Source organism: Ovis canadensis, chromosome 14 (genome assembly GCF_042477335.2).
Source record: "Ovis canadensis isolate MfBH-ARS-UI-01 breed Bighorn chromosome 14, ARS-UI_OviCan_v2, whole genome shotgun sequence".
Classification (NCBI taxonomy): domain Eukaryota; kingdom Metazoa; phylum Chordata; class Mammalia; order Artiodactyla; family Bovidae; genus Ovis; species Ovis canadensis.
Window position 1 is genome coordinate 51,541,993 of NC_091258.1, and position 13,110 is coordinate 51,555,102.

The 13,110-nt window shown below is 37.9% G+C and overlaps 1 long non-coding RNA gene across 1 annotated transcript in view; it reads right to left on the bottom strand.

The window, feature by feature from the left end:
• The window catches only part of LOC138418675 (uncharacterized), a 139,098-nt gene that overhangs the window by 6,911 nt on the left and 119,077 nt on the right, over positions 1-13,110 (bottom strand). The window contains exon 3 of the long non-coding RNA XR_011248676.1: positions 2,006-2,148. This is a non-coding gene — a long non-coding RNA (uncharacterized lncRNA). The remainder of the gene's footprint in view (positions 1-2,005; positions 2,149-13,110) is intronic.

Consider the following 13,110-nt stretch of genomic DNA (forward strand, 5'->3'; position numbering starts at 1 on the left):
TGAGAGTAAATGAATCGTACGTGAAACAAAACTGAAAAAGGAAAGCACCAAAGGAATGCAGCAAGATCCTTCCAGCCTAAAACACAGGAAGAGCTTTAAAAAAATACTATTATTCTAGTAACCAGCAAAATAAACATCAGGAAGAGGCATGGGAACAACTGAGTAAAAACTACACTAGCAGAGAAAAGGCTTGATTAGACGATTTCTATGATAGCCCCTGCACATATGAACTCCTCGGGGACACAGGTTTTAGACGGCTATGGCTCTGTGAACTTTCTCCATTTTTAGTCAGAAACAGCAATGGTACTGGATATAAGATTGCTGATATTGGTATGAGAGGGCTGGTAAAGGCTATGGTGGATGGCTGGTGAGCCATTTTTCTTTCTCTCTGAGGATAACAACATATAAATGAAGCTTTGGTATACTGCCTGTAGTTAGGACATTATCATATAGTATCTGCTTTGATTTCTTTGTTCTATGGTTCTAAGTTTGATTTTTGAATAGTTTTCAAAGTCTGATTTGTAATCAGTTGAACTTATTTGTTTCTTTCAAATAGTGTAAAGATGGTGTTCCACTGTTACCTCATTTGAATTGTTGCCATTAGGGAATCTGCTGCCATCCTTATTTTTAATGTATTTGGCAGGAATAGAGACACAGATGTTGAGAATGGACTTGTGGGCACAGGAGGGGAAGAAGAGGGTGAGACAAAGTGAGAGAGAGTAGCACTGACATACACACTACCGTGTGTGAGAGAGCCAGCTAGTGGGAAGATTTTTCTCTGTACCACTGGTTTCATCACGTCATGTCCTGATGTGCTCTGGTGTAGTTTTAGTTATGTCTCTGTGCTTGGGATCTGTGGGAGCTTCATGCATCTGTGAAGTACTACTTTTTGTCAAAATTGGAAATTCTTCAAACATTTTTCAAATCTTTTTTCCATCTCTTTCCCTCCTTCTCTCCTTCACCTTCAGGGGTTTCCATTATATATGTATCAGGTCACTTGAAGGTACCTCATGGCTTACTGAGGCTCTGGTCTGGCGAGGTCACTTTTTCACTGGCAAGGTGTGGGGGCAGGATACACCCCGCTATGGTGGCTCCTACAGGGAACAGATGTGCTTCATTTTTGATCTTTCACATCTAAACTTCAACTTCTGAACATATCAGTAACAATAATTGCTTTACTGTCATCCTCAGCTAATCCTAAGATGTGTGTAAGTTCTAAGATGGTTTGATTATTTTCCTCATTATGAACTGTGTTTTCTTGCCTCTTTACAAGACTAGTAATCTTTGATTGGATACCAGTGATTGTAAATTTTATCTTGTTGGGTGCTGGACATTTTTGTATTCCTATAAACTTCCAATTTGTTCTGGGATGCACTTATGGTATACAAAACAAGTTTGAGGAACTTTCCGGTGGTCCAGTGTCTAAGACGAAACTCTCATTGCAGGGGGCCCAGGGTGGATCCCCAGTCAGAGAGCTAGATCCCACATGCTGCTACGCCACAACCAAAGATCCCACATGCTGCGACAAAGATCTATGATCCTCATGGTGCAACTAAGACCTGGCACAGCCAAATAATTATACAGAAAAAAAAACAGTTTGATCCCTTCCAATCTTATGTGTAAATTTTGTTGGGCAGGACCAGAACACTAATCAAGGGCTAATTATTCCCCATTACTGAAGAAGGACGCTTCTGAAATCTCTGCTCAAATGTTCCATGAACTTTTCCCCGCCCTGTATGCGCATCAGGTGCTGTTCCCTCTTTTGAGCTGGTTCTTTCCCAGCCTGAAGTAGTTTGCTAACATCATGCATAATGAGGACCCTGTGAAGATCTCCAGAGGTCACTTCTCTGGTACTCTCTCCTGCAAACTCTAGCTGCTTTGGTTTCCCCAGACTTACCTTTCTCTCAGCTCAGGCTATCTGCTGGGTTCCACCTATGTTCCTCACCCTGTGTCGCAGGCTGGAAACTCTCTTAAGGTGGTAAGGTGAGATAATCAAAGGGCCTACCTTGTTTCTCCTCTCCCAGGGATCGCTGTTCTTCACTGTGTGGTGTCCAGTGTCTCAAGAACCATTCTTTCATCTTTTTTTTCTTGTCTTTTTAGTTGTTTCAGCTGGGAAAGGTATGTCTGGTTGCTACTGCTCCATCTCAGCTGAAAGCAGAAGTCAAGTTTAGTTTTTAGATAGTGTGTAAGAGTTCTGTGTAACTTTCTAAGTTGTTACCTGTGTTTATGAAATTTCCCAAAAGGTCTGAATTAACTTAGGAGTCTGATCTCCCCAACAGACTTCCCTGGACATGACAGATGCTGACTCACTCTTAGAATCAAAGGTTGCAACTACTTCATCCTTCTGCTTAATTATGTGATGAGAGTTAGAAGAAAGGTACGTAAACGCATAACTGTAGCCACTTTTTACCTTGCCATAATGCCACATAGAGTGGAGAAACCACTTCCTAGGTTTTGAAGTGTAAGTCAGCCCATGGAGCAGAGGTATGACTGACAGTAGAAATACTATTTCTGCTCTTCCCCCTTGATATAAGGGTTATCACTATTCATAAAGTTATTTCCAGTCTTGGAAAAAAAATCACTTTCATTTCAATGACATCCTTTACACAGATAATTTTTCAGGCTAACCAAATGTGGCTCAAGGAAATCCATTAATGTGGAAATATGATTCTCACTCAGATGAATTCATTGCACTAATACAGAAGAATGATAAAAATCAGGCTTCAGCAGACACTAGTCATTCTTGCTAAAGTCAAATCATGTTTTTGTTTGCTATTTTGACAGAAATTTGATCCTAAATTGGGAATACAGTAATACATCCATAATAAACGAAAAGCTTCAAGTGTTAACTCATTACCTGCTTTTAAAAATTCAAGATTTGTTTCAGGGTACTTTTCCCACTACACTTATCTGCAGATAATCTGCTCCACTCACCAGTCCACCTTCAAAGCACACCCTGTACTCTTCCCTCTATATTTAAAGGCTTAGCTAGTGTCATTCACTCCATGACATCTATGTCATCACATCTGTCCAGTCCCTTTTCTGACCCCTCACAGCAGCACATGCCTTGTGTGGCACTGATTTGTGTTGGTATAAATGTAGATGGCCTGCTATCCTACATTTACAATTTGAATGACCAACTAAACCAATTAAAGAATGAAGCAAAGGGTATTCATCCTCATCTTCATCCTCATCCTTCACCTTCATGGGAGGCAAGGTCTCAAATGAGTGAGTATACACATTAATAGAATTATATAAAATGAGGATGGAAAAACTCAGTTTTTTCTGTTCCCAAACTTTCTGCAAAGTAAAGGGAGAGGGACGTCTTTCAGCACAGAGAAATGGAAAATAGAAATCAATTAAAAAAATTAGGTTGGACAGGATAAAAACTATACCAGACAAATGGTTTTTCTAGGAGAGAAAATAATTGCAGTTAAAAAAACAGTCCAGGAATTTGGAAGTACTAGTTCAAACCCTTTGTATCTTTGTCTCCAAACTGAAGGGCGGTATTAAACAGTGGTTTGAAAAATAAAAAACAAACAGTTGTTTGAAAGGAGTTACAAGGTTTTTTGTTTTTTTTTTTTAAAGTAAATGCAAATGTTTATAGAATATTTGAAAACTAGGCCTCACCCCAAACCTGGGGGAAAAAAATCAGAATATAATCCTAATAGAGTTAGATACTTATGAAATTTCAAATTTGTTTTCAGTTTTTGCTACCTGGTTTCTTTGGTTGATTCACTAGAAAAAAGATGCATAGAATATTTTTTATGATTTTCTATCTGTAAAAATCTCATACTAGTACAGATATTTCCATGTGTCATTCATGTATAAGTGCAATAGAAAGAAGCTGAGTACAGAAAAAAGAGATGTAGACTTCCGGAACTCCATTTAATGAGCTGAGCTATATAAGGCACCCTTCTAACTTTTAAGACTATTTTGTTATCAAAGAGCTAATCATGAGTGCTTGCTCAGTTGCCTCAGTTGTGTCCGACTCTCTGTGACCCCATGGACTATAGCCCACCAGGCTCCTCTGTCCATGGAATTCTCCAGGCAAGAATACTGGAGTGGGTTGCCATTGCCTTCTCCAGGGGGGTCTTCTATCAAAGAGCTATACAAATAAATATTCCCCCTTTTCCCAGGAAAAGGAGCAGGTCCAGAACGTTTCATGGATAACTTTTACCAAGTCGTTAAGGCGAGTGCAGAGGCAACTTCAAAGCCACTAGAGAAGAATAATGGACTATAAAGAGAGATTTGGGTGGGTCCGGGAGTGGAAACTTCACATAAGCTCCAAAATTAAAATTCCCAATCACATGAAAAAGAAAATTTACAAAGATAATTAACAATAATCAGATGGATTTACTTAAAATCTAATGGCCTATGATATTAATGACTACTCTTTATGAAACAAAAGCAGATTAAGTATGACTGAAGAAAATAATCTAATTAAAAATCTTATATATGGGACTTGCCCGGTGGTCCAGTGTTAAGACTCTGAACCCTTAATGCAGAGGGGGAGGGTTTGATCCCTGGTCAGGGAACTAAGATGCCACATGGTATGGGCAAGAAAAAACCAAAATCCTATATGAGAAAAATAGAGTAACAGAATTTAATTCAATAATAAGTGATATCAGTAGCACAATGATACGGTTGTTTTCCAGAATGGAAAAATATTGTCAGACTGAAAGTACACATGACATACCAAGAAAGATAAATGAACTAACCTGACACTGAGACATACCCCAGTGAAATTACAGGTAATCTGTAAGCTACTTTTCTCCCTGATGGCTTTTAAGATTTTCTCTTTACATTTGGCAAAGATAAACAATTTGACTATGAGAAGTTTTTTTTTTTTTTTTTAAATCATTAAGAACAGGCACAGGAGACAATGGAGTGATAGCCACAAGGTCCTGAGAGAAAAGAACTAATAATGTAGGTTTCTATATCCTGCTAAACTATCATTCATGAGTAAGGATAAAGAAATTCTAGAAAAATTGTAATGGAAGATAACTTAAAATCTCTCAAAATCACCCCATGAAAACAGAATTACTACAGTAACAAAACCGAAATCCACACAGTATCTTCACAAACCCCAGATATGAGTAGAAAGGGACAAACCATCAAAGCTACATGCCCTGCATAGCATCAAGTATCTGAGAAGAGGAATCAGATTAGCCTGAGAAAAGGGAAACACTAAAATAGCGAACCAGTACTCATGAGAATGGCTAAAACAAGGAGAGGTTTTGCAGGTTCTCCTTATGGGGTCAGGGAGCTGGGGAGCAAGGCAAGGTAAGACCTGAAAGGGCTGGAATTAAAATGCCACATTTAGGAGAAATTAATCAAAAGGATTAAAACTAAGCAAGACATGGATGGGCTTCCCTGGTGGCTCAGATGGTGAAGAATCTGCCTATGATGTGCAAAACCTGGGTTCGATCCCTGGGTTGGGAAGATGCCCTGGAGGAGGGCATGGTAACCCACTCTAGTATTCTTACCTAAGAATACTAGAATCACCATGGACAGGGAAGCCTGGTGGTCTATGGTCCATGGGGTCGCAAAGAGTCAGACACAACTGAACAACTAAACAAAGCACACAAAGCAAGACATGGTGAATAGGGAGTGTAAGGAGAAAGGAAGAAAGGGACAGAGAAAGCATATGGGAGAGAGCTAGCATGAGAGCAACTGAGAGCACCCACTGAATATTGAGGGAGTGATGTACTCGATTCAGCAGCACATATACTGACATTAGAATGATACACAGGATGCCCACACTCACCACTTCTCATCAGCATAGTGTTGGAAGATATAGCCATAATAATCAAATGAGGAAAAGAAAAATGTATCCAAATTGGAAAGGAAGACATAAAATTGTCATTATATGTAGATGACATGATAATCTAATAGAAAACCCTAAATACTACACAAAAAATACTAGAACTGATAAACGAATTTAGTAAGGTAGCAGGATGTAAGATTAAGTACAAAAATCTGTTGGGTTACTTTATATGGATTATAAAATACCAAAAAGAGCAAGTAAAAAAATGATCCCAATTAAAAATCACATCAAACCACCCCCCCCCCCCAAAAAAGATCCTAGGATTAAACCTAGCTAAAGAGGTGAAAGATCTATATACTGAGAAATAGAAAACAATGATAAAGGAAACTGAATAGGATTCAAAGAAATGAAAGGATATCCTATGTTCTTGGAGTGGAGGAATTAATATTGTTAAATTGGCCATACTACCCAAAGCAATATACAAATTTAATGCAATCCCTCTCAAATTACCCATGACATTTTCCACAGAACTTTAGAAAAAATTCCACAGAATTTTAGAACAAATAATCCTAAAACTTATATGGAAGCACAAAAAGGTCCAGAATTATATACAGATGGCAAATAAAACAAAGGAAAATGTGCCTAACATCACTAAAGTTCAAAGTGAAGTCACTCAGTCATGTCTGACTCTTTGCGACCCATGGACTATATAGCCTGCCAGGCTCCGCTATCCATGGGATTTTCCAAGCTTGAATACTGGAGTGGGTTGCCATTTCCTTCTCCAAGGGATCTCCCTGACCCAGGGATCAGACCCAGGGATCAAACCCAGGTCTTCCACACTGCAGGCAGACTCTTTTAAAATCTGAGCTGCCAGGGATGCCCTAACTAATTATTAGAGAAATGCAAATCTAAACTACAATCACCTCACATTGGTCAGAATGGCCATCATCAGAAGCCACAAATAAATGCTGGAGAGGAACCCTCCTACACTGTTGCTGGGGGTGTAAATTGGTACAGCCACCATGGAAAACAGTATGGAGACTCCTCAAAGAACCAAAGATAGAGTTGTCATATAATCCTGCAATCCCACTCCTGGGCATATATCCAACAAAAACTGTAATTCGAAAAGATACATGCACCCCAATGTTCACTGCAGCACTATTTACAATAGCCAAGACGTGGAAGCAATCTAAATATCCATCAACAGATGACTGGATGAAAGATGTGGTGTGTGTACACATACATTCAGTGGAATGTTAGACATAAAAAAGAATGAAATAATGTCATTTGTAGCAACATGGATGGACCTGGAGATTATCATACTAAGTGCAGTGAGAGAAAGACAAATATCATATGCTATCACTTATATGTGAAATCTTAAAAAGAATGATACAAATGAACTTATATACAAAACAGAAACAGACTCACAGACACAGAAAACAAACTTATGATTACCAAAGGGGAAGGGGGGGGAACAGATTAGGAGTTTGGGATTAACATATACATACTACTATATATATTGGACTGCAAGGAGATCCAACCAGTCCATTCTAAAGGAGATCAGTCCTGGGTGTTCACTGGAAGGACTGATGCTAAAGCTGAAACTCCAATACTTTGGCCACCTCATGCAAAGAGTTGACTCACTGGAAAAGACTGATGCTGGGAGGGATTGGGGGCAGGAGGAGAAGGGGACGACAGAGGATGAGATGGCTGGATGGTGTCACCGAATTGATGGACATGAGTTTGAGTAAACTCCAGGAGTTGGTGATGGACAGGGAGGCCTGGAGTGCTGCGATTCATGGCGTTGCAAAGAGTTGGACACAACTGAGCGACTGATATATAAAATAACCAACAAGGAACAACCATATAGTACAGAGAACTATACTCAATATTTTGTAATAACCTATAAGGAAAAATAATCTGAAAAAGAATTTATACGATATATACATATTTACATATATCACATATGCATGTATAACTGAATTATTATGCTCTATCCCTGAGTAACACAACATTGTAAATCAACCATACATTAATTTTTTTTTAAATGTAGAGGAAAAACAGAATTGAGAATTGCCAAAGCAATCTTGAGGTAAAAGAACAAAGCTAGAGGCATAAGCTTTCCAGATTTCAGATAATATTACAAAGCTATAGTAATCAAACCAACATGAAACTGGCACAGCATTACCAACTGAACAGAATAGAGAGTCCAGAAATAAACCCATACACCTATAGTCAATTAATCTTTTGACAAAGGAAGCAAAAATACACAATGGAAAAAAAAGTCTCTTTGATAAGTGGTTCTTGGAAAACTAAACAACTACATATAAAAGAACAACATTAGAATATTCTCTAACACCATACACAAAAATAAACTCAAAGTGGATTAAAGACCTAGATGTAAATTGAGATACTATAAAATTCTTAGAGAAAAACAGGCAGAACACTCTCTGACACAAACTGCAGCAAGATCCTTTTGGATTCACTTCCTAAAGTAACTAAAATAAAAACAAAAATAAATGGGACCTAATTAAATGTAAAAGCTGCACAATGAAGGAAACCATAAGCAAACAAAAAGACAAGTCACAGAAAGGGAGAAAATATTTGCAAACGAAGTGACTGACAAGGGATTTCTTTCTAATATACAAACAGCTCGTGCAGCTCTATGTAAAAAACAAACAAACAAAAAAAAACAGCAACCCAATCAGAAAATGGGCAGAAGATTTAAATAGACATTTCTCCAAAGAGGACACAGATGGCTGAAAAACACCTGAAAAGGTGCTCATCACCACTATCTAGCAGAGAAATGAAAATCAAAACTTCAATGAGGTATCACCTCATATTGGTCAGAATGGCCATCATTAAAAAGTCTACAAACAATAAAAGCTTGAGAGGGTGTGGGGAAAATGGAACCCTCTTATACTGTTGGTAGAAATGTGAATTAGTACAACCATTATGGAAAACAGTATGGATGTTCCTTAAAAAAACAAAAATAGAATTACCATATGATCCAGCAATCTTACTCCTGGGCATATATCCAGAGAAAATTATTATTAGAAATGAGGGAATTCCCTGACAGTACACTGGTTAAGACTTCACACATTTCAATGCAGGGGGTGCAGGTTCAATCCCTGGTCTGAGACCTAAGATTCCACATGTCTCAGGGCCAAGAATCAAAACATAACAGAATCAATACTATAAAAAATTCAATAAAGACTTTAAAAATAATCCACATTAAAAAAATCTTTTAAAGAAGAAATGATACATGCACCCCAAGGCCCAATGCATCACTGTGTACAGCCAAGACATGGAAGCAACCTAAAGTCCATCAACAGAGAAGTAGATAAAGAAGACTGTAATACAAATATACAAAGGAATATTACTCAGCCATTAAAAATTACAAAATAATGCCATTTGCAGCAACATGAGTGGACCTAGAGATTATCATGCTAGGTTAATAAGTCAAACAGGGAAAGACAAATATCATATGGTATCATTCATAGGTAGAATCTGGTTTTTAACAATGTTACAAATTTACTTATTTACAAAATAGAAACAGATTTACAGATATGGAAAACAAACTTATGGTTACCAAAAGGAAAATGCAGTGTGAAGGGGAGGTGGGGGGGGGAGGTTAAAATCAGGAATTTGGGATTGACATATGCACACAACTATATATGTGCTTGTCTGTGTAGTCACGTCTGAGACTCTGTGACCCCCTGGATGGTAACCCACCAGGTTCTTCTGTCCATGGAATTGTTCCAGGCAAGAATACTGAAGTGGGTTGCCAATTCCTTTTCCAGGAGATCTTCCCGACCCAGGGATTGAACCCATGTCCCTTGTGTCTCCTTGGCCCATGGAGAGTAACCAACAAGGACATACTGTATATCACAGGGAACTCTACTCATTATTCTATGATAATCTATATGAGAAAAGAATCTAAAAAAGAATGTATATATGTATAACTGAATCACTTTGCTTTATATCTGAAACTAACACAATATTGTTAATCAACTATATTCTAATGATTTTTTTTAAATTGGTACAGCTACTATGCAACACAGTATAGAAGTTCCTCAAAATATTAAAAACAGAACTACCATATGAGTCAGCAGTTCCACTTCTGGGTATTTATCCAAAGGAAATGAAATCACTATCTCAAAAAGATATCTGCACCCCATATTTGCTACAGCATTGCCATAGACATGAAAACAATCTAAATGTTCCTTAGTGGGTGAATGAAAAACAAAAATGTGATGCATATATACAATGGAATATTACTCAGTTTTAAGAAAGGAAATCTATTTGCAACATGTTCGGTAACCTTGAGGGTATTATACTAAGTAAGTCAAAGAAGGACAAATAAAATTAAGCTCCAACTTATAGGTGGAATGAAAAAACAAAAAACGAACTTAGAGATACAGAGAACAGATTGGTGACTGCTAGAGACTGGGGAAGTGGGTGGAATAAGTGAACTAAGTGAAGGGGGTAAAAAGGAACAATCTTCCAGCTAGAAGATAATTACATCCTGGGGATGTAATGTATAGCATAGTGACTATAGTTCTATTAACAACACTGTATTGTAAATATTAAAGTTGCTAAGATAGTAGATCTTAAAAGTTCTTATCACAAGACAAAATCTGTAACTATGTGAGGTGGTGGCAGTTTAGTCATTAACTCATGTCCAACTTTTGTGACCCCATGGACTATATAGCCCACCAGACTCCTCTGTCCATGGGATTTCCCAGGCAAGAATACTGGAGCTGATTGCCATTTCCTTCTCCACTCCACAAAAGAAAAAATTCAAAAGGCTGATTAACATGTGAAAACATAATCTCAGGGGAATAGAGATTAAAGGCAAAAAATGATTCTGATGTCACATATTCACAAGATTAGCTACAATTCTGACAATAACAAGTATTGCTATAGATTTTGAATTCTCTTAAAAATTAATGTGGGCATGTGAACTGGACAACACTCTGGCATTATACAGTAAAGATGGAGATATGCATGACATATAACTCAGCAATTCCACTCATATTTGTATACCCTAAAGAAACTCATCCGTGGGCACTCACTTGCAACACAAAAGCATTCTTCTAGCAGCTCTTTTTGTGAAGACCCCAAACTGGAAATTCTTTCATTTTTATATCTATACTTACAAAGTAAAACTTCAGAGAAGACAAAGAATGGAATTTCCATGAAAGCCAGGACAGTGATGATGTCAAGGGTGTGATGAGAAAGGGGCATGTGGAAAAAAGAAGGTGCTTCTGGATTTCTGGGGTTCTATTTCTTAACCTGGGTGATAAGTTTTTCCTTCATATGATTCAGTTAAACTCGACTTTTAAGTTCTTTAAGCCCTTTTCTGCTTGTGTGTTTTCCACAGTAAATATACAAGATGGATTTGTAAATATTCAAGATGCAGCACAGATTGTGTAATAAGCTAGAGTTTATATATATATAATACACAAATAAATAACATATATTTACTTTATACATATATAAATCTATATGTCCAAGAATGTGAGTATGTGCACAATGAATATCTGATGGATTCAAAAGATACGAATAACAGCGGTTGCTTTTGAGGAAAGTGGGAGTCAGGGTGGGAGAGAGACAATTTTCACTGTATTCCCTTTTAACTGTTTGAATTTTTTCCCAAATATATTGCTTTTACAAAATGTGTTTTAAATGTTATTTAAAACAAAACAAACAACAAAAGAAAAATCACACCTTATACCAAATGAGCTTAGTATTACAGTGGACCAAGAAAAGTGGGTCCATGTCAGGTGCACCCCAGTGGAGAAGAGGCTCAGATGCAAATACTGCCTCACGCAGGCACACTGTGCCTCTGTCGGCCTAGAGCCAGCTCACAGCCCTGGTTTTGCATGTTCTGGCACAGTGACACTGTGATGAGCTTCATTACACATCACGCTAGTGATGAAAAAGTCACTGTGGTTCTGGAAACAATGGAACCTGAACCTGTATCAATGTTAAGAACTTTGAGGCTTAAAATTGTGACACTGACCTATTTTGGGTTTGATCTTGATATTTTGGGGGATGAAGGTATCTCTCTCCCATAAACCTGGTGATTTACTCCCACCCTTATCACTTGGACATCACAGCAAAGCAAATCCACTGAGGCAAGTACCCAGAATCAGGAGGTGCCTGGCACACTTACAGAACTTAAACAGTTCTTAGAACGTTCTGTTCTTTCAGACTGAGGTAAGTGATTTATGATCTGCTTTTTAAACACTCAGAAAAACTTTTCTGGATGACAACTGGCACAGGAGGAAAAACTGAAAAAATCAGACTATTTTGTTTAGTAATTTAGTAAAAGTTTAATAATTTCAATAAGGTTTTAATGCAAAGAATATGAAAGAAAATTTTAAACAATAGTTAAAGCTGAGATAGCTGAGAATACTTCACTTAATCCTCTTTCTAAAGGCCCATTATGTCTTATGTTTCCATCCAGCTCCATTCTCTTGCCTATTCCTTAACTTGCTGTCTGAAATCCCTTTTTCATAAGGACTATGGGAAAAGAAGAGAATCAAAAAGCAAAGGAGAAGAGGAAAGATATACATATTTGAATGCAGAGTTACAAAGAATAGCAAGGAGAGATAAGAAAGCCTTCCTCAGTGATCAATGCATACAAATAGAGGAAAACAACAGAATGGGAAAGACTAGAGATCTCTTCAAGAAAATTAGAGATACCAAGGGAACATTTCATCCAAAGATGGGCTCGATAAAGGACAGAAATGGTATGGACCTAACAGAAGCAGAAGATATTAAGAAGAGGTGGCAAGAATACACACAAGAACTGTACAAAAAAGATCTACACGACCCAGATAATCACGATGGTGTGATCACTCACCTAGAGCCAGACATCCTGGAATGTGAAGTCAAGTGGGCCTTAGAAAGCATCACTACAAACAAAGCTGGTGGAGGTGATGGAATTCCAGTTGAGCTGTTTCAAATCCTGAAAGATGATGCTGTGAAAGTGCTGCACTCAATATGCCAGCAAATTTGGAAAACTCAGTGGCCACAGGACTAGAAAAAGTCAGTTTTCATTCCAATTCCAAAGGAAGGCAATGCAGAAGAATGCTCAAACTACTGCACAATTGCACTCATCTCACACGCTAGTAAAGTAATGATCAAAATTCTCCAAGCCACGCTTCAGCAATATGTGAACTGTGAACATCCAGATGTTCAAGCTGGTTTTCAAAAAGGCAGAGGAACCAGAGATCAAACTGCCAACATCCTCTGGATCATTGAAAAAGCAAGAAAGTTCCAGAAAAACAACTATTTCTGCTTTACTGACTATGCCAAAGCCTTTGACT